At 41.7% G+C, this 13561-nt stretch overlaps 1 protein-coding gene across 1 annotated transcript in view; it reads left to right on the plus strand.

Moving 5' to 3' along the window:
* The window catches only part of ADRA1D (adrenoceptor alpha 1D), a 178717-nt gene that overhangs the window by 120840 nt on the left and 44316 nt on the right, over positions 1-13561 (plus strand). The window lies entirely within an intron of this gene.

The raw sequence follows: 13561 nt of genomic DNA on the forward strand, positions 1-13561 counted from the left end.
CATGTGATAAGACAAATTCGTATATTGCCTGATCTCTTCATCTTTAGTAATTTTTATTGGCTAAGGGTGGTTTCACATTAGCGTTTAAGGCCGCAGCGTCGGCCTGCGCACGGCTGCTGCTAAGCTGCCCCCTGCTGCGCCTCCGCCGGTAGCTCCGCCTACGGGCGCATGACGCTGCATGCGTCCTGCGTCCCCTATCTTTAGCACTTAGGACGCAGGCCGTGCGCAGGTATGCGTTTGGTGGCGCATGCGTCCTTTTGATGGTGCGCCGAGCGCACCAAATTGCAACAGGTTGCGTTTGGCGCTGGTCGACGCACCAGTCAAAAGGACGCATGCGCCGCCAAACGCATACCTGTGCACGGCCTGCGTCCCCAGTGCTAAAGATAGGAGACGCAGGACGCATGCAGCGTCATGCGCCAGTAGGTGGAGCTACCGGTGGAGGCGCAGCAGGGGGAGGGGCTTAGCGGCGGCCATGCGCAGGCTGACGCTACGGCCTTAAATGCTAATGTGAAACCACCCTTAGAAAAAGAAATCCATTATGTAAGAAGTGGGCACCTATCAGAAGGGTCTAATTGCCCAAGACAGGATGAGAGCATTCTCTGTTGGGCCCATATTCGTGCACCATAAGGAGCCTCAGCAGAAGACTTTTCCATTTGATTTTCTTTAGCCCATCACATGCTACCATGTTTCCTAAGGTTATAAAATATTATATTTTTTTTTTTCCTTAAAAAAAGGGCAACTGGGATTTTTTACCCTCAAATTTTCAATGCTGAGGAGTCACTGAGGAAGGGGCAACCGTCAGCACTGACACTACAGATCCTCTTATGTTTTATATTGAGATATATTGCATATTTCTATAAAGTTAGTCCTGAAAATCTAAAGCCTGGACTGGAATGCTGTCAATTATCTATTCTTATTATAATTATTTGAAAATGTTTGAATATGAAACTATTTTTGGCGTAATTCCAATAGGTGCGACTAGAGTTCTTTCTCTCTGAATAGACAATTTATTTGCATGGCGAAAACAACATATTTTGTATGAACAGATGTCTCCTTCTTTACCTTTATTCTTGACTTGCCATATCCCAGGATGAATGGTGCCAGAAGATCAGCTTTGAAATAAAACATGATTTTGCGATACTCTGCTGGGAGATGTGTATGCTTCATGGATCTCTAAGTGGCCACGCAGAGGTTGGGATGTGAATTGCAGCCTGTTGATAGTTATTCTAGTATTTTGCAGTATTATATTGAATTTATATTGTAAGAGTTTGAAATTATTAACAAAATGTCAAAAAAGTACCCGTGAACACATCCGCAAGTAGTGACAATGCATCCTGCAATACCCTACAGACAGATGGACTTCTTTCATAAGGGTAGCTTCCGTGGATGGCCTCAGAAGGTGAAGTAATGGAACTTTGCAAACTTTTTTCTCCTAATTTTAATGGATTACTAATATAATTGAATAATTATTTTCCGATGGATGATTGTGCTGGACTTCCTTTCCTCTTACATGGATGTTTTCAGTAGGACACTTGGGTAAAAGCAGGACTTCTTGGACTTTGGAGAAGCCACGTTGCTCTAGTTCAATATACTTTCCAAGTTAAGAGATTAAAAGGAGAGCTCTGCCTTGGTTTTGTCGCCGAGGAGCACACATAAAGTATGTGTTAATCATGTTAGAACGGCAGGTCAAGAGGAAATGATTCTAGTTAATTTATACCAAATACGAGCTGATGCTGTTATTCCGCAACCAACATGTTTGAGATATCTCCCAACACAGGACACAACTGGATTTGTAACGTCAGAGCAGACCTGTCAATCACACCGTAGCTCCACCCACATTCAGCTTGTAAACATCTGGCCAAAAAAAAGCAGAAGCTTTTCTTTTAGTTTGATTTATGTTTTTTTTTTCCCATGGAAAACACCTTAAAAGACAACTCTGGTTTTAGTACATTAGTTATTTACATCATGAGAAATCAGGGTAAAAAAAAATAATAATAATGAAAACGCAAGTAGTGAACATATAGGGAGTGCTGTGTGATTTCAGCTCTGGAGCCTGCAGAATTCTGAATTAAGCTGTGGAGTATTATACAAGTTGAAACTATATTCACCAAGTGTCTAATAACTTAAATTCTATGTGTAAACTGTAAGGATGTGTCCTCCTACGCCTCCCGGTGTCTCGTGTTGATTATCTTGGACATATTAATTTTCTAGTAAATATAACTGTGTAACATCAGGAATGTGAGATATTACACATTTCGGAAATGGCTGAAACGCGTTTGGCATTTGTTATATCACACTCAGGCCCTGAGGGATGAATCTCTTGGTGCCGAAGTATTGTTTAATAATATTCCCTCTCGTATGATCCGGCCGATCCGGGGCCAATTAAATTTTAATTGTGTTTGTAGTCTGCAGCTCAGCAACTCACGGGCGGCTCGTGACGGACGGTATTACGTGCCAGAGACGGGATATCACGTTAAATGTCATTCCTTATCTGTAGAGCTTTGTACGTTTAGGAATCAGAGCTGCTTTATTACTCAGTTTGGAGGAATTCTTCAGTAAGCTCGTGTCTTCCCATACCTTACATTGCAGGAGAATCATTGCATTCCTGCGCTCCCTGACATTCTGGGCCTGCCTGGAAAATAAATAATATGTTCTGTGGTTTTTATCAATTCTGCTCAAGTTAAATTATCTGTACAGATATATAAAATGTCTTAAAAAAGAAAAGTGCTTCTGCAAGGCAGCAAAATGTATTATTCGTGTTCTTTTATATAGGACACAACTGAAAACTCTCATGAACCACAGAAAGTGCAGATACCCCCTTTTTTATACCCCAAAAAGTACAGACCTGATGGCATGAAATACAGACACCAGACCGTACCCCCTTTAAAACTCTAACCCCAGACTATACCCATTACAAAAAGTAAACCTGACCCTCGAAATTATTACAGACCACAGAATAAATATAGACCCAGACATGACCCTCTGAATAATTACAGACCCCAGAGTAAAACCTCTAAAAAAATACAGATCCAGGTCAAGACCCTCTAAAGCAACACATATCAAATATATATTTTTCTTTTAAGGGTCTTCGGCTGGATTTCGAGCCATGGTGACTTTGATGGATGAACGATCTGTAGGAATATCAATCTCATGCAAGTGTATCTAGGTCCACCAAAGTCTTCTCCAATATTTTGATAGTATCAAGTCACCGGGCTGCTGGTCTTCCTCTTCCATCCATCTTGTTCCTTATATTCTTCCAACCATGATGTCCTTCTCGTGATTGCTCTCTTCGTATAATGTGTCCAAAGTAGGCAAGCTTGGTGATCCTTGTTTCGTGTGACACGTCTGGCTTGATTTGTTCCAAAATTGATTTTTGTTCTATTTGCCATCCATGGTATTGATAACATCCTTCTCCTCCACCACATTTCAAATTTGTTAATTCTTCTTCTGTCATTTCTTTGTTGCCCATGTTTCGCATCCATATGTTACCACAGGAAAGACCAAACTATGCACAAGCCGTGTCCTAATCGCCAGTGAAATGTTCCTCGATTTGAAGACTTTGTCCAGTGACTTCATTGTTGATTTGCCCATAGCTATTCTCATATTGACTTCCAGTGACATCACTGCATCTTGAGTGAAGACCTCAGAGACTAGAACCCAAAAATAAATACAGACCTCAGACAAAAACCACCAAATAAATATGGTCCACAGACTTGACCCTATAAATAAATATAAACCCGACACATGCCACTCTAAATAATTACATTTACAAATCTAGACTCCTAAAATAACTACAGACACAAGACTGTGCACCCTCAATACAGACCCCCTAAATAATTACAGACCCCAGACTAAAGCCGCTATATTATCACAAGCTACAAATTAAACCCTCTAAATATATACAGATCTCAGACTATATCCTCTAAATAATTAGGCCTAAGCCTAGACCCCATAAATAATTATAGACCCCCAAACTAGACCTGTTAATTACATATCACAGACTATACCTTCTAAAAAAATACAGACCCCATAGTATACCCATCATATAAATGAGGTGCCCATAATATATAACCTAAGTAATCACATATCCAAGTTTAGACACTCTAAATAAATGCATACCCCAAACTAGACCCGTTAAATAGTTACAGACCCAAGACTAGACCCTCAAAATAAATACCGACTCCAGACTATATCCCTTAAATAATCACAGACCCCAAACTAGACCCTTCAAATAATTACAGACCCCAAGCTACACCTGTTAAATAATTACAGACCCCAGTCTATACTATACCCCTTAAATAATCACAAACCCCAGACTAGACCTTCTATATAATCACGGACCCCAGACGAGACCCCTTAAATAATCACAGACCCCAGACTAGACCCTCTAAATAAATACCGACTCCAGACTATATCCCTTAACTAATTACAGACACCAAACCAGACCTGTTAAATAATTACACACCCAGTTTATACCCTCTATATGAATACAGACCCCCTAGTTTAACTATGAAATAAATACACACCCCAGGCTATATAACCTAAATAATTACAGACCCCAGACAATTTCATATTGATAACGTATCATTTATATATAAAAAAAACTTCCATCTCACCCCCCAATGGGATGGTCTTTGTTGTCTTTTCTCATTCTCAGGTCCTCTACCAGAGGTCTGGGAGTTTGAGGGTTCTGCTCAGGATCTTAGTGGTTCCCAGCATTGCGCTTTTCTGGACAGAGAGCTCAGATGTTACTCCTGGGATCTGCTGTAGCCATTTTCCCAACTTAGGGGTCACTGCTACAACTGTTCCTATCACCACTGGAATCACTGTTGCCTTCACCTTCCATATCTTCTCCAATTCTCATTTGAGGCCCTGGTATTTCTCCTGTTTCTCATATTCCTTCTTTCTGATATTGCTGTCACTTGGCACTGCCACATCTCTTATCACATCTGCTTGTCCGTCTGGATCTTGAAGTCACTATAATACTACCTTAGGTAGCTGTTAAAAAGTGCCCAACCACCGAAATAGGAGACTGGGGGTTCAAATTCTGGCTCTGCCTTGTTGGACATAATATACCAGTAGTGGTCCTTGGGCAAGACTACTAATACTATAGTGCCTACCTCAATATATATTATATATCTAATTATGTCTTCAGTTTGATCTTGCTGGACAACCCCTTTAACATAACACAACACATTAAGATATACCATGTATCAGAAAGTTATCAAGATGCAGAAAGCTGTAACTGGACACTATGACACAGAAAAAAGTTATGGCCCCCCTTAAACTACTTTTGGCCCAAATGCACCAATATCAACAGGTTCGGCAAACATCTAAATGTGTATGGGGGCGCCGACCAACTAATCCTCATGGGAAATGTCAATCGGCCTTGTGCGATTTTGGTCGGCCTATCACTTTGTTCTCCCAGAGATATGCCACCGACAGAGGTGTCTGTCAGCAGCTTTCTCATAGAGAACACGGGAGAGCTTGGCCGAATGAGTGCTCCTGTGTATGGAAGAGCAGGTCGCCAGCTGAACGATCGGTTTTAAATGTCGAATTGGACTTTTCTGCACCACCATATTATCTTGCGTCATTCTGGTGTGTGCGTTAGGCTATGAAATAATTAATCTGTATGAAGATGTCTATTTTTATGGATAACTAGCTGAAGAGCCCAGCGCTGCCCAGGCATAGTAACTAACTGTGGTTAGTTATAGCAAATTATAATTATCCTCCTTCCCATAATCCCGTGCCCATATACCCATCATACATATCCTCCATCCCATAGTCCCGTGCCCATATACCCATCATACATATCCTCCATCCCATAGTCCCGTGCCCATATACCCATCATACATAACCACGATCCCATAGGCCCGTGCCCATATACTCATCATACATATCCTCCATCCCATAGTCGAGTGCCCATATACCAATCACACATCCTTCATCTCATAGTCCCATGCCCATATACCCATCATACATATCCTCCATCCCATAGTCCCGTGCCCATATACCCATCATACATATCCGCCATCCCATAGTCCCGTGCCCATATACCCATCACACATCCTCCATCCCATAGTCAACCATTATGACATCATAATGAGCGGCGGGGCTTGCAACCTATGATGACATCAGCATCGCCATGACAACCATTGTGACATCATAATGAGGGGCGGGGCTTGATACGCACACACTTTTTCCCCATTATGTCGACGAAGCCATAGGCAAAACGCGCGTCGAGGCTCCCGGTGTCCCACACGTGCCTGCTGCACCCACTCCCTATTATATCATGACTGAAGGTAACTAATCTAATATTGTATTTACCTATTTGCTCCCACCTGTGCCATTTATGCAATGCTGCTCATGACACAGCCATTTACTTTATCTAGGTGTTTTACTATGGCTGTGCCAGATATGGTAAAAGGGGAGTACTCAACCTTACTGAGAGTGGCTGCAGCTTTGTGTTAGGCAGTGTGTGACAGTTTCCCTTTCTTCTCTATTTTTGTACAGAGAGACATTTGCCCTTTCTATATGCTGCTAACCTCAATACGCACAATTAGCCATTTAAGCTTGTATTTCGTTGATTCTATGATTGTTTTATTTAATATTTTCACTGTCCCGTGTTTTGTTTCCACGTTGTCACTATCTAAATTTTGTTGTTTAATAAAATTAAATAAATTTTTATGCTAATTATTCATCGTTCATGGAGCCTCTATTATATCAAGGAGTAACGGTATTATACATCTACACTTATAGTTATTAATAGGCGAAGGATAGTTATCCGTGTGGTACTACTGATAATTTCTTGATAGCCATTTATATCCTTTTTCCTTATTAAATTTACCCTTGATCCCCCTTTGTACCTTTATGGTTTTCAATTTTTTTGTTTTCTATGTTTGTGGTCTAGAGGTTTTCCTCCACCTGACCATGTGGAATTTTATTTTGGTTATACAAATTATACTGTCTTCTGATGAGTGGAAAGAGCCCATCACTCTGTGTATGAGAACCTGGCAAAGATGGTCATTGACTTATTGATTGGCTGCCTCCTATTAGGTGACACTTGCTAAAAAGATCTACCCTTGGTAAAAATGGCATCAGATACTTTCAATTCCTATGTAATAATGTCCCTCACATAGTCTCTCAATACCATGTTAACGCTGGAGATGGGCATAATGGATGGAACGTGGCCTTGTGACTAAATTTTGTCTTTTCCAAGATATCTATTACCAAAGTTCTGCTATGTTTGAAAAAATGTGTCACAACAACTTTACTAAAAAATTTCTGAATGTTTTTAGAAAAATATTTAGAATTGAGAGTCCTCAGTGGTTGATTCCTTTTAATGGCTAACTGAAAAGATGGTGACAAATTGTAAGCTTTCGAGACTACTCAGGTCTCTTCATCAGGCATAGACTAATACAAAATCTGAAGAATCACATATTTATACACAACACAGCACAGAAAAAAATGCAATAGATAAGACAAGTGACGTGAAGCAGAACTATCATTATGGGAGAGTGATAGACAGTTGTGGCCATAAATATTGCAACAGTTAATAGATAAGGAGTGTGAAAGTTTTATTCTCCTCTGATTGGGGTCTGGTTCTGTGTTGTGATGCCCCCACAAGGTCTGAGGAGCAAATTCCTTAATTGATGTAAAAAGACATAAATTCATGCGACACATTCATTCCTGCACTGAGTGTGTCAAAGGTTGTCATGAGTTTATACTCCCAGACCCTCCTGTCTCTCTGAGATTTGAAATTACCTTTCAATGCAAGTAATTTTAGGTCCATGGTGGTGTGATCAGGGAGACAAAAATGTTTGGCCACAGATAGATCCAGTCTTTCTTCGCTCATTGTGTGACAGTGAGAATTCATCCTTGTTCTCAGTTTTTGCCCGGTCTCCCCCACATACAGACCCCTAGTTGGACATTTAGTACAAATGATTAGGTACACCACATTAGATGTGATGTAGCTGAAAGTACCTGGGATCTTGTAGTCCTGATGTGAATTGGGGATCTTTATCTTGTCCATGGTCATTATAAATGGACAGGTTTTACATTTTTGTCTGGTTGCAGGGAAAGGTTCCTGCAGCTGTTGGAGAGGACAGGGCGCTTCTGACAATGATGCTTCTTAGATTAGGGGCTGCCTAAAACACAGCAGTGGGGGGTCTGGAAATATGGATTGTAATCGGGCATCTTTTTGTAGTAAAAGTTGCCATTTCCATGCAGGTCCATTTAGCACCTCCAGATTTGGGTTGTAGGTGACTACTAGAGGCATCCGGTTATTTTCATCTTTAGCTTTGTAATGTAGCAGATGATTCCTTGATATTCTGGTGGCTCTTGTAATCTGGTTTTGAATTGTCCTTGGATGGTAGCCCTAATTTAAAAAGGTCTTTCTGAGGTCTTTCTGGAACTAATGAAAATTTTTAAGACTTTTAAAGGGAATCTGTCATCCTATTTTTCATGCTTTCTGTAATGCTGTAGATAAGCCCCCGATGTAACCTGAAAGATAAGAAAAAAGAGTTAGATTATTCTCACCAGGGGGGCGGTCCGGTCTCGGTCCGATAAGTGTTGCGGTGCGGCGCCTCCCATCTTCATACGATGATGTCCTCTTCTTCCCTTCCTGTTGTGGCTCTGGCGCAGGCGCACTGCTCTGCCCTGTTGAGGGCAGAGCAGAATACTGCAATGCACAGGCGCCAGACCTCTCCCGGCGCCTGCGCACTCCAGGACTCTGCTCTGCCCCAACAGGGCAGAGCAGTGCGCCTGCGCCAGAGCCACAACAGGAAGGGAAGAAGAGGACATCATCGTATGAAGATGGGAGGCGCCAGACCGGACAGCAACACCCATCGGACCGGACCGAACGCCAGGGTGGGTATAATCTAACACTTTTTTCTTATCTTTCAGGTTACATCAGAGCTTATCTACAGCATTACAGAATGCTGCAGATAAGCCCCTGATGGCGGTGCCAGCAGCTCATAGTCCAAAAAAAGGGTGACAGATTCCCTTTAAGTCCATTTTGGAAGCTGAACATCTTTGACATTGACAAATCGATATCCAATAGCTGAACATCCCAAAAATGTAAAATATACAGTGCAGCTATATGGTAATGACCTCATGTTCTCCAAAACGTTCCTCCAAATAAATGTATTTTTCTTCTTGCTCTTTAGAGTTCAACAACCCCATCCATATACAGTATTTCCAGCTATCGGGAATGGAGCGAAGGAGGAATTTTTAAACATTTGTACACAGGGTTTTCCTGTCTGTTTGACCCTTTCACATAGACCCAAATTTCTGTGCTGCACCGAATGGTGGAGAGCAAAGGTTTTCCTTAATCGAGCAATCACTATTTATACTTGTCTTTAATTGACCCGAAACACATTCCCCACGATGTGTTTTTTTTTTTTTTTATATACTAAGGCCGTTATGAATTACAAGTTATTTTTTCTACTTCCCAAGTTTACTTTATGTGAATTCCTTCTCTAAGGACTTCCTTGTTGTTCTGTCTTAAATGTCTATAGTAAATAATTGAATTAGTGGAAATGGAGGAACCATTCGAAAGAACCAGTCTAAAGAGTGTTTAAGGACCTTCTAAGTCAATGGATGTTCACATCACGGGTGAAAGATCCTTCTTGTTGAGTTTGTGTTCAAGATGAACGATCCTGAGCCTGAGGGCATCATCTCATAAAACGTTAAGCAAACATATATATTTAGGCAAACCTATATATTTATATATATCCCATGTGTGGTTGTATCTTCACAATATGGACTTTATATGGACTCCTTGAAGACCGGTTGACTCCTAACATTCCCATATAAGGTTCTTGTAGCTGGAACGGTCATCTTGATTAGCAAATATCATACAATTTAAAGCCCTTGGTCTTCTGGATTATTTTATGAGCCATGTTACGGGTGTCCTCCTTACAGGGAATAGAGAAATATTGGAAACTGGTGGGAATTGGAAACCAGATGTTGTGGCCATGGGTCATAAAAACTTTGGGCAAAGAAGTGGATTAGTGAAGGCAACAAGCAGAGCAAGAAACTGTGCTTTATAAGGAAGCAGTCGTAGCCAGATGTTTAAGATGTCCTGGAAAGATAAATCCTTCAGTTGTTGGGTATATAAAGGTTTTTTTTGTTTTCTGTTTGACCTCTTTTGGGTTTTAATGGCGTCTATCATGGTTCACAGGTATACGGAGTGCAGAGGCAGGCGTCGTGTACTGCCCTGGTGCCCAAAAGCCTCATCTTCCACATAAGAAGACTCCAGTATTGTAAATGGTGCATGTTACGTGGAGTAACACTAACCCCCTGCCCATCCTACATCTCAATGTATGATATAGTAATAGTGAGAGAAAACTCTACAAGCATATAATGGAACAAGCCTGAAAGAAGACTCCATACAGATCACAGACTACTAACCATAATGTGCCTCCATGCAGTGCAAAGCACAGTGTTCTACATACAGTACATTACTAGCCACAGTGTGCCGCTATACAGTGCTATCCGTAATGTGATACCAAATAGTGCAAGACACAGTGATCTACATATAGTACATTACTAGCCACAATGTGCTGCCAAACAGTGCTAACCATAAAGTGCTGCCGCACAGTGATCTACATACAGTAAATTACCTGTCACAGTGTGCTGCCATACATTGCTAACCGTTATGTGACATCATACAGTGCAAAGTACAGCGATCTACATACAGTACATTACTAGTCGCAGTGCGACGCCATACAGTGCTAACCATAATGTGCCACCATGCAGTGCAAGGCACAGTGATCTATATACAGTGCATAACTAGCCACAATGTGCTGCCATAAAGTGCAAACCATAATGTGCCTCCATGTAGTGCAAGGCACGGTGTTCTATATACAGTATATTACTAGCCATAGTGTCCCGCCATACACTGCTAACCATAATGTGCCACCATACAGTGCAAGGAACAGTGTTCTATATACAGTATATTACTAGCCATAGTGTCCCGCCATACACTGCTAACCATAATGTGCCACCATACAGTGCAAGGAACAGTGTTCTATATACAGTATATTACTAGCCATAGTGTCCCGCCATACACTGATAACCATAATGTGCCACCATACAGTGCAAGGAACAGTGTTCTATATACAGTATATTACTAGCCATAGTGTCCCGCCATACACTGATAACCATAATGTGCCACCATACAGTGCAAGGAACAGTGTTCTATATACAGTATATTACTAGCCATAGTGTCCCGCCATACACTGCTAACCATAATGTGCCACCATACAGTGCAAGGAACAGTGTTCTATATACAGTATATTACTAGCCATAGTGTCCCGCCATACATTGATAACCATAATGTGCCACCATACCGTGCAAGGAACAGTGTTCTATATACAGTATATTACTAGCCATAGTGTCCCGCCATACACTGCTAACCATAATGTGCCACCATACAGTGCAAGGAACAGTGTTCTATATACAGTATATTACTAGCCATAGTGTCCCGCCATACATTGATAACCATAATGTGCCACCCTACAGTGCAAGGAACAGTGTTCTATATACAGTATATTACTAGCCATAGTGTCCCGCCATACATTGATAACCATAATGTGCCACCATACAGTGCAAGGAACAGTGTTCTATATACAGTATATTACTAGCCATAGTGTCCCGCCATACATTGATAACCATAATGTGCCACCATACAGTGCAAGGAACAGTGTTCTATATACAGTATATTACTAGCCATAGTGTCCCGCCATACATTGATAACCATAATGTGCCACCATACAGTGCAAGGAACAGTGTTCTATATACAGTATATTACTAGCCATAGTGTCCCGCCATACACTGCTAACCATAATGTGCCACCATACAGTGCAAGGAACAGTGTTCTATATACAGTATATTACTAGCCATAGTGTCCCGCCATACACTGCTAACCATAAAGTGCCACCATACAGTGCAAGGCACAGTGTTATATATACAGTATATTACTAGCCATAGTGTCCCGCCATACACTGATAACCATAATGTGCCACCATACAGTGCAAGGCACGGTTTTCTATGTACAGTTGTGACAGAGGCACTGGTAAAGTGCTGGATGGGAGATATGTATCACTGAGGTTGTTAATTTCAGTGATAGGGAAAATGCTTCAGCACACTAAGTGCTGAGAGGGGTTAATCGGCCATGGTAAGGGCTAGGTTTTTTTGTAAACAGCTGCAGAGTGGGTGGGAGGCTGTTCACCTTATCTCCACCCCATGGTGTGGCTTAGGAGGTAAATAGTCAGCCTTTTGAGTCATTCGGGGAGGAGGGGGTTTCCGGGAGATGTGAACTCCAGAACTCCAGAACCATGTGTGAAGATAAAGGAAATGTGGACATGTTTTTTTCATGAGCCAGCAGATCCCTGCAGGGATATGGACTGTGCTATAATTCATCTTTTGTTTTCTCGTTATCCCAGAAAGGCCATGTTTATTTTGGTAAACTTTGCACTGGTTTATGCCATACTTTGATAAACCAGAAGAAGATTCAAACTAGAAATATTCCTGTGCAAACCTCTGTGAGCAGCCAATCGAGCGAGTCTATCACTCAGTACATTACTAGCCAAAGTGTGCTGCTATACACTGCTTGCTATAATCTGCCTCCAAACTGTGACAACCATAATATGCCTCCATACTGTGCAAAAAACAGTGTTCTATATACAGTACATTACTAGCCAACGTGTGGCGCCATACAGTGCTAACCATAATGTACCGCCACACAGTGCAAGGCACAGTGTTCTATTTGCAGTACATTACTAGCCACAGTGTGTGGCGCCATACAGTGCTAATCATAATGTACCATCACACAGTGCAAGGCACAGTGTTCTATATACAGTACATTACTAGCCACAGTGTGGCGCCATACAGTGCTAACCATAATGTACCACCACACAGTGCAAGGCACAGTGTTCTATATACAGTACATTACTAGCCACAGTGTGGCGCCATACAGTGCTAACCATAATGTACCGCCACACAGTGCAAGGCACAGTGTTCTATATGCAGTACATTACTAGCCACAGTGTGGCGCCATACAGTGCTAACCATAATGTACCGCCACACAGTACAAGGCACAGTGTTCTATAAACATTGCATCCACAGTGTGCCATCATGTAGAGTAAGCTGCTGTGTTCCATATACAGAGCATTTGGCTGTCACAGTGTTTCTCCAGACAGTGCTAGCCATAATGTTTCTCTATATAGTTCAAGCCAAGATGTGCCATTATACTGTACATTGGCCAGATACGATGTGCCTCTATACAGTGCTAAACAGCCTGTCATATACAGTGCAAGCTACTGAGTACTTCCATACAGTGCACCCAATACACTGCCAGTCACAGCATATCTTCATACGCTGCCACATTGCCAATCCAAGGGTGCCCAATACATAGCCAGCCACGGTATACCTCCATACAGTGCAAGTCCTAGTGTGCCCCATGGTGTACAAGCCACATTCTGCTCCGTACGCTGCCGGTTATATTATACCACCATACAGCACCACCTGTAAGACCTCCCATTACCATTATACAGTA

This window comes from Dendrobates tinctorius, unplaced genomic scaffold, assembly GCF_039654945.1.
Source record: "Dendrobates tinctorius isolate UK_male_01 unplaced genomic scaffold, ASM3965494v1 ptg000095l, whole genome shotgun sequence".
NCBI classification, from domain to species: Eukaryota; Metazoa; Chordata; class Amphibia; order Anura; family Dendrobatidae; genus Dendrobates; species Dendrobates tinctorius.